Source organism: Myodes glareolus, chromosome 7 (genome assembly GCF_982192425.1).
Source record: "Myodes glareolus chromosome 7, mMyoGla1.1, whole genome shotgun sequence".
NCBI classification, from domain to species: Eukaryota; Metazoa; Chordata; class Mammalia; order Rodentia; family Cricetidae; genus Myodes; species Myodes glareolus.
In genome coordinates, this window is record NC_142032.1 from 4191511 (window position 1) to 4207531 (window position 16021).

The following is a 16021-nucleotide window of genomic DNA, read 5'->3' on the forward strand; positions in this document are numbered from 1 at the left end:
CCACTGAAAACTATCCTAATAGGGAAGAAAAGGGCAAGAGAAGTAAAGAAATCTGCTTGGCTGCACAAGGGAGGCTCTGCTGTGGGCTGAGGGGATTAAAGGACGTTTAGGTGGACTTACTGAGGTATAAATGTGTGTACGGTTTTGATTCTGGCTTTACATTCCTGTAATTAGGAAAGATAATAGCAATAAATAAAACAAAATTAAATGAACAGTGTTTTTATTTTGAGGAGAAAGAACCAAGGCTACTATCAGGAGCATCACAGATATGTAGAAGTTAGGCCAAAACAAGCTGACATCCAATGATCCAGGAATGGGAAGAAATCCCAGAGATGTTCAAAGAAAACCAAAGGAACTTTTTCAAAAGATCAAGAAAGAGGGGCTGGAGAGATGGTTCAGTAGTTAAGAGCACTGACTGCTCTTCCAGGGGAATCCAGGTTCAATTCCCAGCACCCACATGGCAGCTCACAGCTGTCTGAAGATCCAGTTGCAAGGGATATGACACCTTCATACCAATGCACATAAAATAAAAGTTAAATAAACCATTAAAAATATCAAGAAAGAGATAGCTGTACTGCATACGGCCAAAAGTTAAAGATGAGGGATGACGAATCTTCTCCATCATGAATGCTTTGGGGTGGAAATGGGAAGGGCAAGAGAGAGAAAGTGTCCTAGAAAAGACTGAACGGGAGCTCTCCCTGCCCTACCTGAGGTGAGCACTCTGCTCTAGGGAATTCTGTCCTGAGATGGAGGCCTGTGGGAACTCATGACAGAGACTGCTAAAGGAGACAGGATTGGGTGGGTGCATGCTCCATGCTGACACTCAGCTTTTCCCAGGCATTTCTGTAATAATTCTCAGGAAAATAGCTTGATACCATAACTTCACTGCCAAGCAAATACTGTGTGACTTTTTCTGGGGAGGTGTGAACAACTTCCAGTCCCCCTTAGATAGGGCACCAGTACCAGACCCCCAAACCTATCCTACCTAAGTTGAGCCTAGTGGAACCAGCAAATTTATTATCGTGACTTACAGGAGCGTGGGTGACTCTAAGGCAGCTGCCTCAACAGAGAGCCTGTTGCAGTGTGGGTGAAGACTCATGAAGACTGCATCTTGGTGCTCCCTGCACAACTGGTAGGCAGCTGTGCTGGAGGAGAGAAGGGGCGGGGAGTCTCCTTTCCCCACCAACTGCTTAGTTAACCTTGGGGGAAGTCTTGTGTCTCCATTTCCTGGATCTTGTGAGTTTATTTACTTCCTGAATCCTATGAACATCCCCTGCCCTCTAGTAGGGAGTGTTTCCACTTGGATATAACCACAAAACAGTGATGGTGATGACGATGATGATAATAATGTTAGTGATGGTGGTGATGGTGGTGATGATGATGGTGATGATGGTGATGATGATGGTGATGGTGGTGATGTTGATGATGGTGATGATGGTGGTGATGATGGTGGTGATGATGATGATGATGGTGATGATGATGGTGATGGTGATGATGATGGTGGTGATGATGGTGATGATGATGGTGATGATGATGATGATGGTGATGATGATGGTGATGATGGTGATGATGATGATGATGGTGGTGATGATGGTGATGATGGTGGTGATGATGGTGATGATGATGGTGATGATGATGATGATGGTGGTGATGATGGTGATGATGATGATGATGATGATGATGGTGATGATGATGATGATAATGGTGGTGGTGGTGACGAGGATGATGATAATTTTATAGCCATTCTATAAGTGAGGAATGTGAACCTAAATGAGGTTAATTTGACAAACAGCACATGACTACAATAGAGTCAGTAGTACTTTGGGAGTCCCCCAGAACAATTCAGGACAGATTCATGAGAAAGACTTGGGGTTCAGAAAACCTCTAAAACTCACAGTTGAAGTTTGCTGTTTTAAAGGATGCAGACTGAAATGTGTGAAGGATGAAGCTGGTAGTTGAAACTATCTCAAGTTTTTTCTTTCAGAGGAAGAGCAAGCACAGCGTTTAACTCTCCTAACACTGAGATGGAAGCTTTGACGTGGGAACTCCTAAAAAGTCTTCTGCACGACTGACCTTACATAGTCAGTCTCTGGACGCCAGAGTTCAAAACGATGCTGTTGTCGCCTGAGGCCTGAGACACCATTATATTCTTGTCAGATGGGATATTCCAAGTATCAAAAGATGATTCTCCCAGGGGCTAGTCTTTTCTTGGAATGGTCAGGTTTTGAGCAAACCAAGCTTTCTGGGTTAACCCTTTAGTGTACAGGAGAAAGGCTGACACTAGACCTGGAGCCTCCCTGTGGATCATTGCCAAAGATGTGGGAGGTCCATGCCTGTAATCCCAACTCTCCAGAGGCAGAAGTAGGAGGATAACAAATTCAAAGCCAGTTTGAACTATCATGTGAGACTCTGTCTCAAAAAAAACCCCTACATAACATAATTTAGATAATATTTTTATTTCCAAAAGAATTGAAGAGAGACTCAGTAAATGATAAATAAACATTAGCAAGATTCTAGACGTCCCTAGTAAAATAATTTTATATATAAAAAAGAAGTGGTGATTATAATAATCAAGAATGTGGTTAATAATTCAATAAACATTTGTATGAAGACTCTGTTAGCAAGACAGTGATCACAGTAAGTAAACAGAATCCAACTCTGCTCTGGAATTCAGCAGGCGCACAGTGAGTTAGTTTCCACTGCCAGATGTAAATAACAGGCAACGTGCTAGTCCAGATCTCCCTTGGAATAAGTCACAGTATACTAACACGCTTCCTCCTTGAGAGGTTGGAGTGGGGAAGAAAGCAGTAGCTATGGTTTATTTATGCTTAAGAAAGCTGTTTGGAGGCTTGCTGTGGCATCCTCAAGAATGTAATGGTGGGTGAGAGCATGGTAAGAAAAGATAGATGCTCTAGTTTCATGGAAAATTACGTGCATAACAGACTAACATCATCTAAAAGAAATTTCTAGTGTTGTATAACAGGCAGAGTTGGGGGGGGCTGCCATGATCCAAATTTTGAGTATTGTTGACTTGGACAAGAATGTAGAAGATATGTGTACTTTGCTTGACCCCAGCAGGAAGGTGAGGAACGAGAAGAGATGACAAACTCTGTGCACTAACCATGAGGTGCACACGCAGGGACTGGCACGAATAACTGCCTGAGAAAGAGCGCTGCTGTGCAAAGATGAGCAAACTGCTGTCTAAAAGCAATAAGCAGTTACAAAGGTTCAGAAACTGAAAAATTAAAGTTGATAGAGCTAGGTTTGCTGTGTCCAAAGTCTAGAATGTTCCAATGCCCATAGAGACAGGACAGACAGACAGGACAGACTGGCTCAGTTTAGATGGAGTACAGAGGTGGCCACAAGGTCCCAGAATATTAAAGTTAAAAATAATTTCCATGGGCAAGTCACAGAAAGCGTTGGCAAGAATCATCTACGCCATAAAATCATGGAATTTCTGATGTGGGATTCCCCTCTGTATACTGTGAATATGTTATATTACCATTGGTCAATAAAGAAGCCACTTTGTCCTATGGCAGGGCAGAACATAGCAAGGTGAGAAATCCAAGCAGAGATAGAGGGGGAAAGAAGTTGGAGTCAGAGAGACACCATGCAGCTGCCAAAAGGAGTACCATGCTAGCCAATAAGCCACAGCCTAGCGGCAATACACAGATTAATAGAAGTGGGTTAATTTAAGATGTAAGAGCTAGCTAGGAACACACCTAGGCTATTGGCCAAACAGCGTTGCCATTAATAAAGTTTCTGCATGGTTATTCAGGTCTTGCTGGCTGGAAAATGAAAAAGCAGTCTCCGTTTACATAATGGTGCCCTAACACTTGGCAAAAATTTCACATAAAGCCTAAAAAGATTTTTTTAAGGGGTAGGAGGATTCTAGGTAGAAAAGAACAGAGTCAAGCATGTCTTCTTGGTAGTAACGTTGTCTTTGTTGGACTCTGTTTGTTAGAGGCAAGCAGAGGTGCAACTCCTTTAAGGGAGACTTACTGACCCAGTGTTAGCAGCAAAAACCCTGCAGCTCTTTGTTGAAAGAAAACGCAACACCGGACTCTTCTCAATGCAGTTTAATCAGGAAACCTTGAATAATCTTCTGACCCCGGGGAAAGCCAGCCCACACCTAAAATAGACTCTGGGTAGCCAACTCCAGCAAGCCACATGGGAAATACAGATAGGCCCAGGTACACAGAAACAAGACAGATCCTTAGCTTTAGCCATATATGGAGTTATTTACAACTGAAAGCACATACCACCTGGGGGGTGGAGTGCAGAGGCCAGCGCCATCTTTAAGGTGCGGCACAAAGCAGCTCACTACAGCTCTTTTAAGAGGCTCTGCCACCAAACACTTAAGTGGTGTTTGTGAATAGCTGGCAGCAGGGTTATTGGTGGTGGCAGGGACCTTGAAATGCCACAGGGTTGTGGCAATAAACATAGTTCTCACCAGCACCTCTGCCATGAAGCTAAGCTCTATGTGCTCAGAAAAAGATAAAGATATATGTGGTAAAGATAGCTTCAGACAGAAAAGAAAACCAAACATCCAATGGTTCACAGTGTAAGAACACACGTTTGTGTGGGAGTGAAAAGAAAGGGTAGAGAAAGTCTTTAAAAAAACAGAAATAGAGTAGTCGGGTGTGGTGGCACACACCTTTAATCTTGGGAGGCAGAGGCAGGCAGATCTCTGTGAGTTCAAGGCAAGCCTGGTCTACCGTGAGATCCAGGACAATCAAAGATACAGAGAGAAACCCTGTCTCAAAAAAACCAAAAAATTAAAAATATAAAAGAAAGAGTAAAAAAAAGTCATGTAAAGCTAGAAAATACACAGAGAGTCTGGATACTGTATGTTATTGTGTTGACTCTGAATTGTTTGATGGATGAGGAAGGAGTGACAGCTGCTAAAATTATTTGATTATAAATGCTGGATTAATGCTACAGGATTAATCTACCTTATATATTTTGAAAATGCCTTGACTTCAAAATTTAAGTCAAAAGGTATGCTACTTTGGAGAAGAGATTTTGCTTTTGTTTCTATAGGAAATGAGAGGCTGTGGATTCATTCTGAGTTAAGAAAAATAAGGTTTGATAGAGGAAGACCCCCTAAAAAATCTCCGATGGGAATGGATGGCCCAGATGGTTCAACATTTCAGAGCACCTCTGTTGCAGTTTATTCTGAGTTCTACATCTAGAACAGTCTTAAGACTGCTGGCTGAGATGATCCAGCTTCACAGTCCAGTCAGGACTTGACCATAATTCTAAATTTTCTTTGCACCCCAGTAAATTTATTAGTGCTCTCAATCAGCAAGAAGCAGTCTAGAAAACTATGCCTACATTCCCCAAAAATGGATTATGATATTCATCTTTGTTTAGTGTGTTGGTTACAAGTTGTTATGGATAATGGCCAGGGGAAAAGCTAAACAAAGGAGAAATATTCAAGGTCTTTTTTTGAAAAGAAAAAGAAGGAAGTGCTGTATGATAATGCTCTTGTACACTGCAAAGATTTGTCACTTGTATTGGTTTAATAAGATGTTGATTGGCCAGTAGCCAGGCAGAAAGTATATGCGGGGCAACCAGACTAGGAGAATTCTGGGAAGAAGAAAGGCTCAGTCTACAGTCTCCACCCAGACACAGAGGAAGCAAGATGAGAATGCCTCACTGGTAAAAGGTATCAAGCCATGTGGCTAAACACAGACAAGAATTACGGTTTAATTTAAGTTGTAAGAGCTAGTTAATAATTATTGTTAACTTATTAGCCTGAACTAATAGGCCAAACAGTGTTGTAATTAATGAGTTTCTGTGTGATTATTTTGGGTTTGGGCAGCCAGGAAACAAAAGTGCAGTCTCTGCTTGCAAATTTCAGTCTAGAATGAGCAATTTATATGACTATAGAAGGGCCATTAGGTTAGTGATTGCCATTATTTTCTTTCTTTCTCCATTCCTTCTTCCCATACCTTCTTTCTCATCCCATTTCCTCCCTCATTTCCTTCCTTCTTGCTCCTCCCTCCCTTATTTCCTTCTCTCATTCTCCCTTCTCTCTTCGTCCCTCCCTCCCTTCTTCCCTCCCTCCCTTCTTCCCTCCCTCCCTTCTTCCCTCCCTCCCTTCTTCCCTCCCTTTCTTCCTTGACTTTTAAAACAAAATTGTGCTACATATCCCTAACTGATCTTGAACTCAAAGCAATCCTTCTGCCTCAGCCCCTGAATGCTGAGGTTATATTTGGGAGCCACTGTGTCTGGCTGTAATCTTGGGAGCAATAATAGAAGTATGTCCATCTAGGAGGTGTTATATAAAAATATGGCTGCCTCTCGGAGATACTAACATCCTTTCTGTATCTCAAAGCTTTCCTGCCCTTCACCTCAGCCTGATAATGCCACGTGATCTCCAGGAAAGGATTCTGAGAGTCAAGTGAAGCAAGTTAAAACATTTGAATGTCAACCTATAAATAGTTTGATGTATCTCTTTGCTGAAGTTTTGCATTTGGGCTGAAGAACTCAAGAAGTGTGGGTCTAGAGAGCAAGGCATATCCTTGTGAGCACAGAAACATCCTGTCACCTGCCAAGTCTCACCAGGCCTGACCTACATTTTTTTGACAATTTGTTCCATTAAGTTATAACAATACTTGCTGGTCCATGTCCATGAAATGATTTCATGTTGCTGCCTCAGCTGATTTATTGGCACTAAAAACTAGTTTCTTTAGCAGTGCAGCTGGCTCACACAGCCCATCTTTCAGAAAGCATGTTTTCATAGTGACGAACAAAAAGAAACAGCATGCCCTCTGATTTACCAGCCTTCACATGTGTGCACACACATGTGTGCTCCTGTGTGCCACAGAGATGTGTGGACGTCAGAGGACAACTTTAGTTGTTGGTCTTGCTCCACCTCATTTGAGACGGGGGTCTCTCGCTGCAGACGAGAGCAGAGTGCGCCTCTGGGTGAGACAGGGGTTTCGCTGTAGACCAGTGGAGTGTGAGCCTCTGGGTGAGACGGGGGTCTCTTGCTGCAGACAAGAGCAGTGTGCGCCTCTGGGTGAGACAGGGGGTTCTCGCTGCAGACTAGTGGCATGTGAGCCTCTGGGTGAGACGGGAGTCTCTCACTGCAGACGAGAGCAGTGTGAACCTCTGGGTGAGATGGGAGTCTCTCGCTGCAGACCAGTGGAGTGTGAGGCCCTGGGATCTCCTCTCTCTGCTACCCATCTTCCCACAGAGCAACGGCTGCAAGTGCAGGTGTGGGCTGCTGTGTCTAGCTTTACATGGTTCAAGTCCCTCACATGTATGCAGCAAGTGCTTTCCCCGCAGGCAGAGCCGCCTGCCCCACCCCGTGCGGATTGCTATCTTACAGGTGTGAGGGAAACCTGAGACATAAACAGCTGTAGAGTGGATTCACAATTTCAGACAACTTGATTTCTCCTTTCCTGACTCTGTTCAATGGGCAGAAATAATGGTGAGAGTTTAGAATACCACCAAGTTCACCTCATGGCAGACCGGAAGGACAGACAGCAAGGACAGGGCTCCCTCAGTGATCAATGGCCTACTTTCTCTGATTATCCTAAGGGTTCCAGAGCATATCAAAATAGTGCTGCCACCTGGGGAACAAGTGTCCAAAACCCGAGTCTTTGGGGAGGATACTCTCTATCCAAACCGTAACTAACTGACCTTCCCTCATTTAAAATGAGTACGAAAACTCCAAAGGGCAAAGTAGAAAAGAGGGCATATAATTCAGAAACATCCAGGACCATAAAGCTGTCTTATAACATATAAGACTACCTAAAATTTTAGCTTTGGGGCCCTCGAGGAAAGGCCTGTAATTATTCCTGGGCTCCCAAACCATTCATTCAGAGGGCAGGAGAAGCTCCCAGCAGAGTTCACTTCACTGCTGGAGGGCGAGAGAGGGAAAGGAGAAGTCTCATAGCAAGTGAATATAAACAACTATGCAGTAAAGAAACTGCCAGCACACCGCTCCATGGCATGGTGTGGTGTTACTCTGTTTGTATTTTAATAAATAAAACTTTCCGGAGGACCAGAGAGTAGAACAGCCACACTGATCAGCCTTACAGACCAGGCAGTGGTAACGCACTCTTGCAAGGAGGCCACTTGTTGGTTCCCGGCTGCTTAGCCCCCAAGTAATCACACAGAAACTGTATTAATTAAATCACTGCTTGGTCCTTTAGCTTTAGCTTCTTATTGGCTAGCTCTTACATCTTAATATAACCCATTTCTATTAATCTGTGTATCGTCATGTGGCAGTGGCTTACCAGGTAAAGTTCGGACCTGCTTCAGCAGGGCTACACGGCTTCTCTCTGACTCCGCCTCCTTTCTCCCAGTATTCCATTTAGGTTTTCCCACCTAGCTCTTTTCCCCTGTAGCCCTGCTATAGGCCCAAAGCAGTTCCTTTATTAACCAATAATATTCACAGCATACAGAGGGGACTTCCACATCAACACATACCTTTAATGCCAGTAGCCACACTAGTTTGGTATAGAAAGCGCATGGTGCATGCCTTTAATCCCAGTGGTGCACGCCTTAAATCCCAGAACTAGAGGGGAGACAGCTCTCAGTCTCAGTCTCATTCTGAGGTTTCTTGGAGGCAGGATCACCATTTTCAGACTGAGGTGGAGGTAAGAGCCAGTGGATGGCTGCTTTGTTTTTCTCATCTATCACTGAGCTTTTATTAATCGTGCTACATTTGGTGCCCAAGCATTTGGCAAGAATTTCCACATAAAGCTTAAACAAACAAGCAAACAAACAAAAAGGACTCTAGACAGACAAGATCAGAGTCAAGCATAGTTTCTTTATAACTGTCTTTTCCCAGTAGGCTCTGTTTGCCGGCAGCAAGCAGAGGCAGAAACTCATTAAGAGAGACTTCCTATCTCAGCGTTAGCTGCAAAAACCTTGCAGCTCTTTTAAGAAGCTCTACAACCAAACACTTAAATGATGTTTATGAGCAGCCGACATGAAACTTCTTGGTGGTAGCATGGACCTAGAAACTCCACAGAGTTGTAACCATAAATGTGGCTCCCGCCAGTACCTCCACCATGAAGCTAGACTCGCAGAAATCTAGGGAATGGAGTGGAGAAGTCCAGCTTTAGTCCTCACCATATCGTTTAGTGGATTAAAACCTCACCTGATCAGAAAATAATTACAGATACACAATAAAGACAGATTCAGATGGGGGGAAATCTGCAAATGGTTTACAGTGTGTTAAAAAATATATGTAGTCTTGGGAGAGAAAAGAAAAAGTATAGAGAAAGTCCTTTAAAAAAGAAATCAATAGTTGGGTGTGGTAACACACGTCTTTAATCCCAGCACTTAGGAGGCAGAAGCAGGCAGATCTCTGTGAGTTCGTGGCCAACCTGGTCTACAGAGTGAGATTCAGGACAGCCAAGATATACGGTTAAGGTTTTTACTGTAGATACCAGAGAGGGAACAGCCAGAGGCATCTGGAAGGGTCCAGAGCACAGAAAGAAAAGACTGGGCATGGTCTGCAGAGTAGATGCGGCCAGGGCTGGGGCAGAGAGGAAGAATGGTGGAGACAGGGATGGCTGGAGACAGAGACTCGAACATAGCTATACAGTCACCCGAGAGGGAGCGAGAATACGAGAGAGTAAGTGGGAGGGAGCGAGAGCAGGGAGAGAGGTGGGGGTAGAGACAACATCCAGGGCAGGGTGGAAACCTTGCCTTTATAAAGGGTGAAGGGACGCCTGACTGCAGAGGTGAGACTTGGAGACGGACAAAGGGCACTTGGAAGGCTGAGGGGGCCTGGAGGCCAGCGTGGTTTTACTATGCTGATAGGATCCACACATGCTCCTTCCTTCAGAGATAAGAGAAATGACTCCTTTTGGCAGATGGGAACCTGTTTCACAAGACCCTGAATGCTGGCTTTTATCTATCCACCAGATACCTTGTGTAACCCAGTATTACTCACTTCTGGGTATTTGGACAGCCTGAGAGAGCTAACAGCAACCATAAACATTGGATTTTCATTACTCTTCATTCATAGTATCCATGGTTAGTTTTTGAAATTTTATTTTTATTTATATGCATGTGTGTGTGTGTGTGTGTGTGTGTGTGTGCCTGTGTGTGTGCCATGTGTGTAAGAGTGCTTTATGAAGTCAGGAGAGGGCATTGGAACGCCTGAAGCCGAAGATCCAGGTGGTTGTGAGCACCCGGCACGGGGCCTGGGAACAGCTTGGGTCCTCTGAAGGGCAGCAAGTGTTTTAACCACTGGGCTGCCTCTCCAGTCCCTACACATTTTAAAATATAAACCACATACATGCATTAGGTTACAAATACCACAGATTAGACTAACGGGACAGGCGACATGTGGTGCCCCTTTGATAGCTTTTGTTATTTGAATATTCCCTTGTCTTCTCATTCACGTGTATTTACTACACCTGCTTGTCGATGGACACATAAAAACCTACACACGGGCCAATCCCGTGTGCCTACAGGGCCATTTCATAAAGAGCTCGGAGGCAGTGCTAGGAGTATTATTTTTAAGTAGGCTCCGAGGACTTGGAATGTTTAAGGCCACTTTGCATTCACATTCTGAAGATAATGTACAAATCGTCTCCATTGATTAATCTGCATTATCACGAGCCTGGGAAATGTCTTTCTGTGACTTCAGTTTTCTTTAAGCGTTTAATAATGTCTCCACTTGAGGAAGAGTTAGGGCTGGCCTCGGAGACGCGGGTGATGGATGCTTCCCATTACCACATTGAATGAAAGCCTCTTATTTAGCAGGGACTGCCTGAGGCTGAGCGAGAGACTTTGCCCTGTGCCATTCATTATCTCAACTCCTGAAGGCTTCGACCTTCCCTATTACTACTTAATTGAATTTAGAAAAGGCATAATCTGCCTTTTTAATATTCTACATATTTTTAAATGTGAGATTGATTTAGGGGACGGATGGAGAGAGCCTGGGTGTTTCTCCTGGCCTGCAATTGGGTGTCTATTTCATCAGAGTGTTTTAGCCGGTTTGGAAAATAAAAATGTGTCCTTGTGTTTGGAGCCAAGGTATATCTAAGTTTATAGATTCTTGTAGTTAGCTGTTAAGGATGGACGTGTTTCATTTAAAAATACAAAGCTTGCAGATGAATACTAAATTTAGTTTACAATTTAACACTGACTTGTGTGTAGTACAGTGTACATCACTTACTTTATGGACTATACAATAGGATTCATAAATATAGGATCTGATCTATACCCACAACCTGTGTCCACAATAAATGTTACCTCCCCCTTCTCTACATTGAACATGCTCTAATCAGCCATGAACACTCGGTCATGATTTCTTTCCAGAAGTTAAATTGCTTCTTTGCCACAGTTTCCAAAGGGAAAAGATGCAGCCCTCTCCTGGTTCCTTTAGGAACATATGCCAACCTGTGCTACGGGCTTCCATCTGTTTCTTAATCTGTAACACGGAAACTTAAGCTTCTGATCTGGTCTGTGGATTGGCTGAGACTCCTCAGAAAATGACTGAACTGATTTATTTTAGCCATTATTCTATAGGTTACATCCCAGGCAACATATCTATCTCTGATAATAAATAACTAATCTAGAGGGATTGCGCTCTCTCTCTCTCTCTCTCTCTCTCTCTCTCTCTCTCTCTCTGTGTGTGTGTGTGATGTGTGTGCACACTGAGGACTTACTGTCTGTATTATAATATGTATTACATACTTTATTACTTGCATATTTATCATATGACTCTGTGTGTGTGCACACTGAGGACTGACTAATATATGCACTACATACTTTATTAGAAAGCTGGCAGAACTATGATGTTTATAAAATTACCCATCTGTGTAATTCATCAACAGAAAGACGAGCCAGACATGAACTCTCGCCTTGATCCACTTGAGTGTCTAGCCAGCTTGCTTATTAAACATGTGTACCTAATGTTTACATATTTCGTGTGCACAAACTGCTTACTCATTACCAGGAAGGCACATTTCATGCCCGCTCTGACATGCCCTGGACACAGTGTCATTCCATCACGAGGCACCTTCCCCCCTGACTAACGGCTTTGAAAGCAAGCACACGGTCATCCAGTCTCCTGCCCCACGCTACCGTCTCGCCAGCAAGAACCACGCGGGACACTAGGATTCTTCTGCAGAAATAGCTTTAATGCCCCTTGGGAGAGCGAGCATCAGCTAACATGGCTGGGGACCCTGGACGAGGGGAACCCAGCCCTTATATAGGAAACAGTCCTTGCTTCGGACGTGTTGCTCTTGGATTGGTCAACTGTCCATTATCCCAGATGATGCCTTGGGAGTAGGCGGGGACTCAGTGGAAAGTTACCTAGCACATGTGCGTTCACCTGGTGGTGAAACCGGATGTCAGCGCCATCTTGTAATGGGGCATGTGGATGCGGCCCTTCACATCTCCCCCTATTTTTACTTCTTTGCAGAAAGGCAACTCCCTCAGAAGGTAAAGATAGAGGTCGCACTTCCCAAAGTGGAAACATTAAAATGGGCTTACACAGAATCTGCCCCTAGGTTCATGACACCTGGAACTTATCTAGCCTGCCCTCTGCCATTTTTCTGGAAAGGGAATATGTGGCAGGAAACCCTTATGCAGGGCGACATATTTCTCAGAGAGGGCCATTTTCTGTGCAATGCTCTTTAGCTCAACAACCTTCAGGGCTAGCTAAGCCAAACACTCCACCCTGTACCATGGACCACTGTCCTAGGGGTGCAGGAGCTGGTTGGCATAAACCTTACTGCTTCAACATAAATAACCACACATAAGTAGAGGCTCCCTGTTCCAGGGCAGCCAGCGCTGGTGCAATAACCACTTTGTCCCTACGACTTTGGGATTTGAGTCAGCAGACCATCCAGAGGGAAAACACTATTCCACAGCATAGGGCTGCTCCAAAACACTTCCACCCCCACCCATTCTTTGAAGTAGGGGATGAAGGACACGACCCAGGACTGGAATCCTACGGCCAAGCTTATGTCCACTCGCGTGGAGTTGATTGTCACGATGGACCGTCTCAAGGAGGACAGCAAATCATCAAAATTTTCGGTCCAATTTCCTGCAAGATATAAAGACAATTCTCGGGACAAGTTAGCCACTTTTGTAAAGTTCTCATATGGTACATTGGTCACACATAAGGCTGGAGTTTTCCATTCACAGCCCAATTGGGCAAGCTGCCATAAGATATCCACCTGTTCAATTATTTGATTAAGAACCATTATTTCACCTCTAATAGATGTATCTATGGTAGCCTGCTGATCCAGGGCTGTAGCCACTGTGGTAGATAACTGATTGAGGGTCTCTGTTTTCCATGGTATGGGCCGTGCTGCCCCAGTGACGCCTAGGAAAAACCCAGGCCCTGTTTGTTGATATTAGGTTTAAGATTTATTGGCTCCCGTATTCCTTGTCGGAACGGTGGCCTCGGGCCCCAGAGCCCGCCCTGCCATCCAAGGGCTGTGCGCAGCCCTGGGCCTGCTTGCTGTGCGGATCCCCGTGTCCCAGGCCAGGAAGTGGCGGCTCCACCCCCAGGCGCCCCTGCCTTCCCCGTGGGGCTAGCCTAGTTTTCCATGGCTGTGTTGGTGGGGGAGTGTGGCGGCAGCTGACACCCGGACCGAGGCGGCACAGGCCAGTAATATCTCAAGGTCCGCGCCAGAGCCGCTGCAGCTCAAGGGGCTGATGGGAGAGGCGGCAAACAGGGCCGCTTCCTTATTAGCAAACTCTCAACACCTGTGCCACAGTAAAAGCGGGTGTAAATTCTCACAGATTTAGTCAATGACCCAATCACCTTAAAATCCAAGGACTTTTCGCATCCACCTCCCTGCGGATCCTGAAACACCAGACAAGCCAAGCGTATACACAGCAATCTTTCAGGAGGACTTGAGTTCTTAAAATGCTAAGCAGTTCTTAAAAACTTAAGTCACACTATGTAGATGTAATACGGTAGTGCCTGTTTACTGCGTCTAAACCTTAATTGCGCTTTTATTATGATAATTACAATCAGTCCTGCCTGAAGTCAGCATAGTTTAGCATAGCCAAATGGAACCAGAGTCATTTTAGCCTCAGAGACCCTCACAGTTTCAGGCACATTGCAAGCTGGCCTGGCAGCTTGTGGCACCGCTCTCATTCTCGGTACTGCTGTGACACCCTCCAGGCCAGGCATTGACTGAGCCGGCGCAACATGCCCCCCACCATAGCCATCAAGCAAAGCTCCGCTCCAGTCGCCCTCCAGCCGCAGCTGCACCCATTTCGAGCCCAAACCGGTGTACGGAGCAAAGCGGAACTCAGAGAAGCAGGCTTGCTGCTCTGCAACCATTGAAAGGACCTCATTTAATCTTTCAGGGAATTTGGGCGTCGTCAGTCTCTCTGGCTATTTCCTGCTGAATTGGGACGTTGCATTTTAGGGGTATACACTACAACATTTCAGGAGGTCTCAGTGATTCAAACCACATAAATCCCAAGTACACCTTTAGGCTCTTATTTTCTGTGGAGACGAAAACAGAACCTCTTTTCCAAAACATCATATCCTTAGCAGTTCCTAAATTTAAATATCTTTCTCCTGTCCGGTACACAAAAGACAACATGAACAACATAACATAAAGCTTTTGACCGTGTAGATCAGTCTTCTCCCCCATTTTTAGAACCACCAGAGGGTCATTTTTAACTTATCTGGGTGCGCGCACAACCTCCCACTGCTGCTCAGTTTCTGATATGCTATCTGGACTTCAGAGTCATACCTCTCTGAGCATGCAGACCTACAGTTCTGAATCCCTCCTGGTCTCCTGCGGTGCAGAGTTTTTCTTCCCGGGTATCAGCACCAAATGCCCCACACTTCCTCTCGCCAGCAAGAACCACGCGGGACACTAGGATTCTTCTGCAGAAATAGCTTTAATGCCCCTTGGGAGAGAGAGCATCAGCCAACATGGTGGAGACCCTGGACGAGGGGAACCCAGCCCTTATATAGGAAACAGTCCTTGCTTCGGACGTGTTGCTCTTGGATTGGTCAACTGTCCATTATCCCAGATGCCTTGGGAGTAGGCGGGGACTCAGTGGAAAGTTACCTAGCACATGTGTGTTCACCTGGTGGTGAAACCGGATGTCAGCGCCATCTTGTAATGGGGCATGTGGATGCGGCCCTTCACAGTCTCCCACATTTGCAGAGTTTGCCGGTGGACTTTCATAACCTGCCCAGGGAGAATTACCGTCTACAGTGTGTCTTCACCAGCTGGTCATCTTCCTCCCATCCAGACATTGAAGGAAGACACCCCTAGCGCGTGCTGGCCTCTGAGCCATCATGTTGATTCCTGAAGTTGCACATAAAAGAGCCATCTTGTGTGCTCACGCTGGTCTCTGCAGACGGGGTGACTGCAAGACTGCCTTCTCTCAGCTGTTGCCACAATGGACTCATGCCACCAACTCTGTCAACGCCAACCAAAGTGCTGCTGTTCCCAGACGTTTCTGTAGCCAGGACACAACTCTGAAAACAAGAAAATTGCTTGTGCATGTGCTGTCTTAAACATATCGCCCAGAGTGTGGGGAAAGACTTCTTTTCAAAGCTTTTGTCAAACGACGTTTTCTGATGGCAGCAGCCTTTTATCACCGGTTGCAGTAATTGATTCTTTAAATGCATGGCTTCCCTGAGAAGTCATGAATAAGCCAGTTCTGAATCCTGAGCACATAAATTGTCCAGGGTGTCTCTTCCAAGTACCAGATTATATGTCTGCATTCTTTCCTAAGAGGAGCCCTGGAAAAGACATCACCTTGCATTGTTCTCTGAAATCCTTTACCATGGGAGGCTGAAGGACGGGACACTCAATCAATGTGCAATGGAGAAATTACATCACTTGCAAGTGTCTTCAACATTTCCACTGAGTCCTGTGGTCACAGCTGCTGCCGGGCTCGACAGCATGTTTGTACTCCATACTTCTTTTGTTGCCTGAAAGAGAAACGTAAATTAAAACTCAGGAAGCATTTTTTCCTAACTTCATGGTCACTGCTGACTAATAGGTTCTCTCAACACCCGTTGGACGTTCCTGAAGACAGGCAG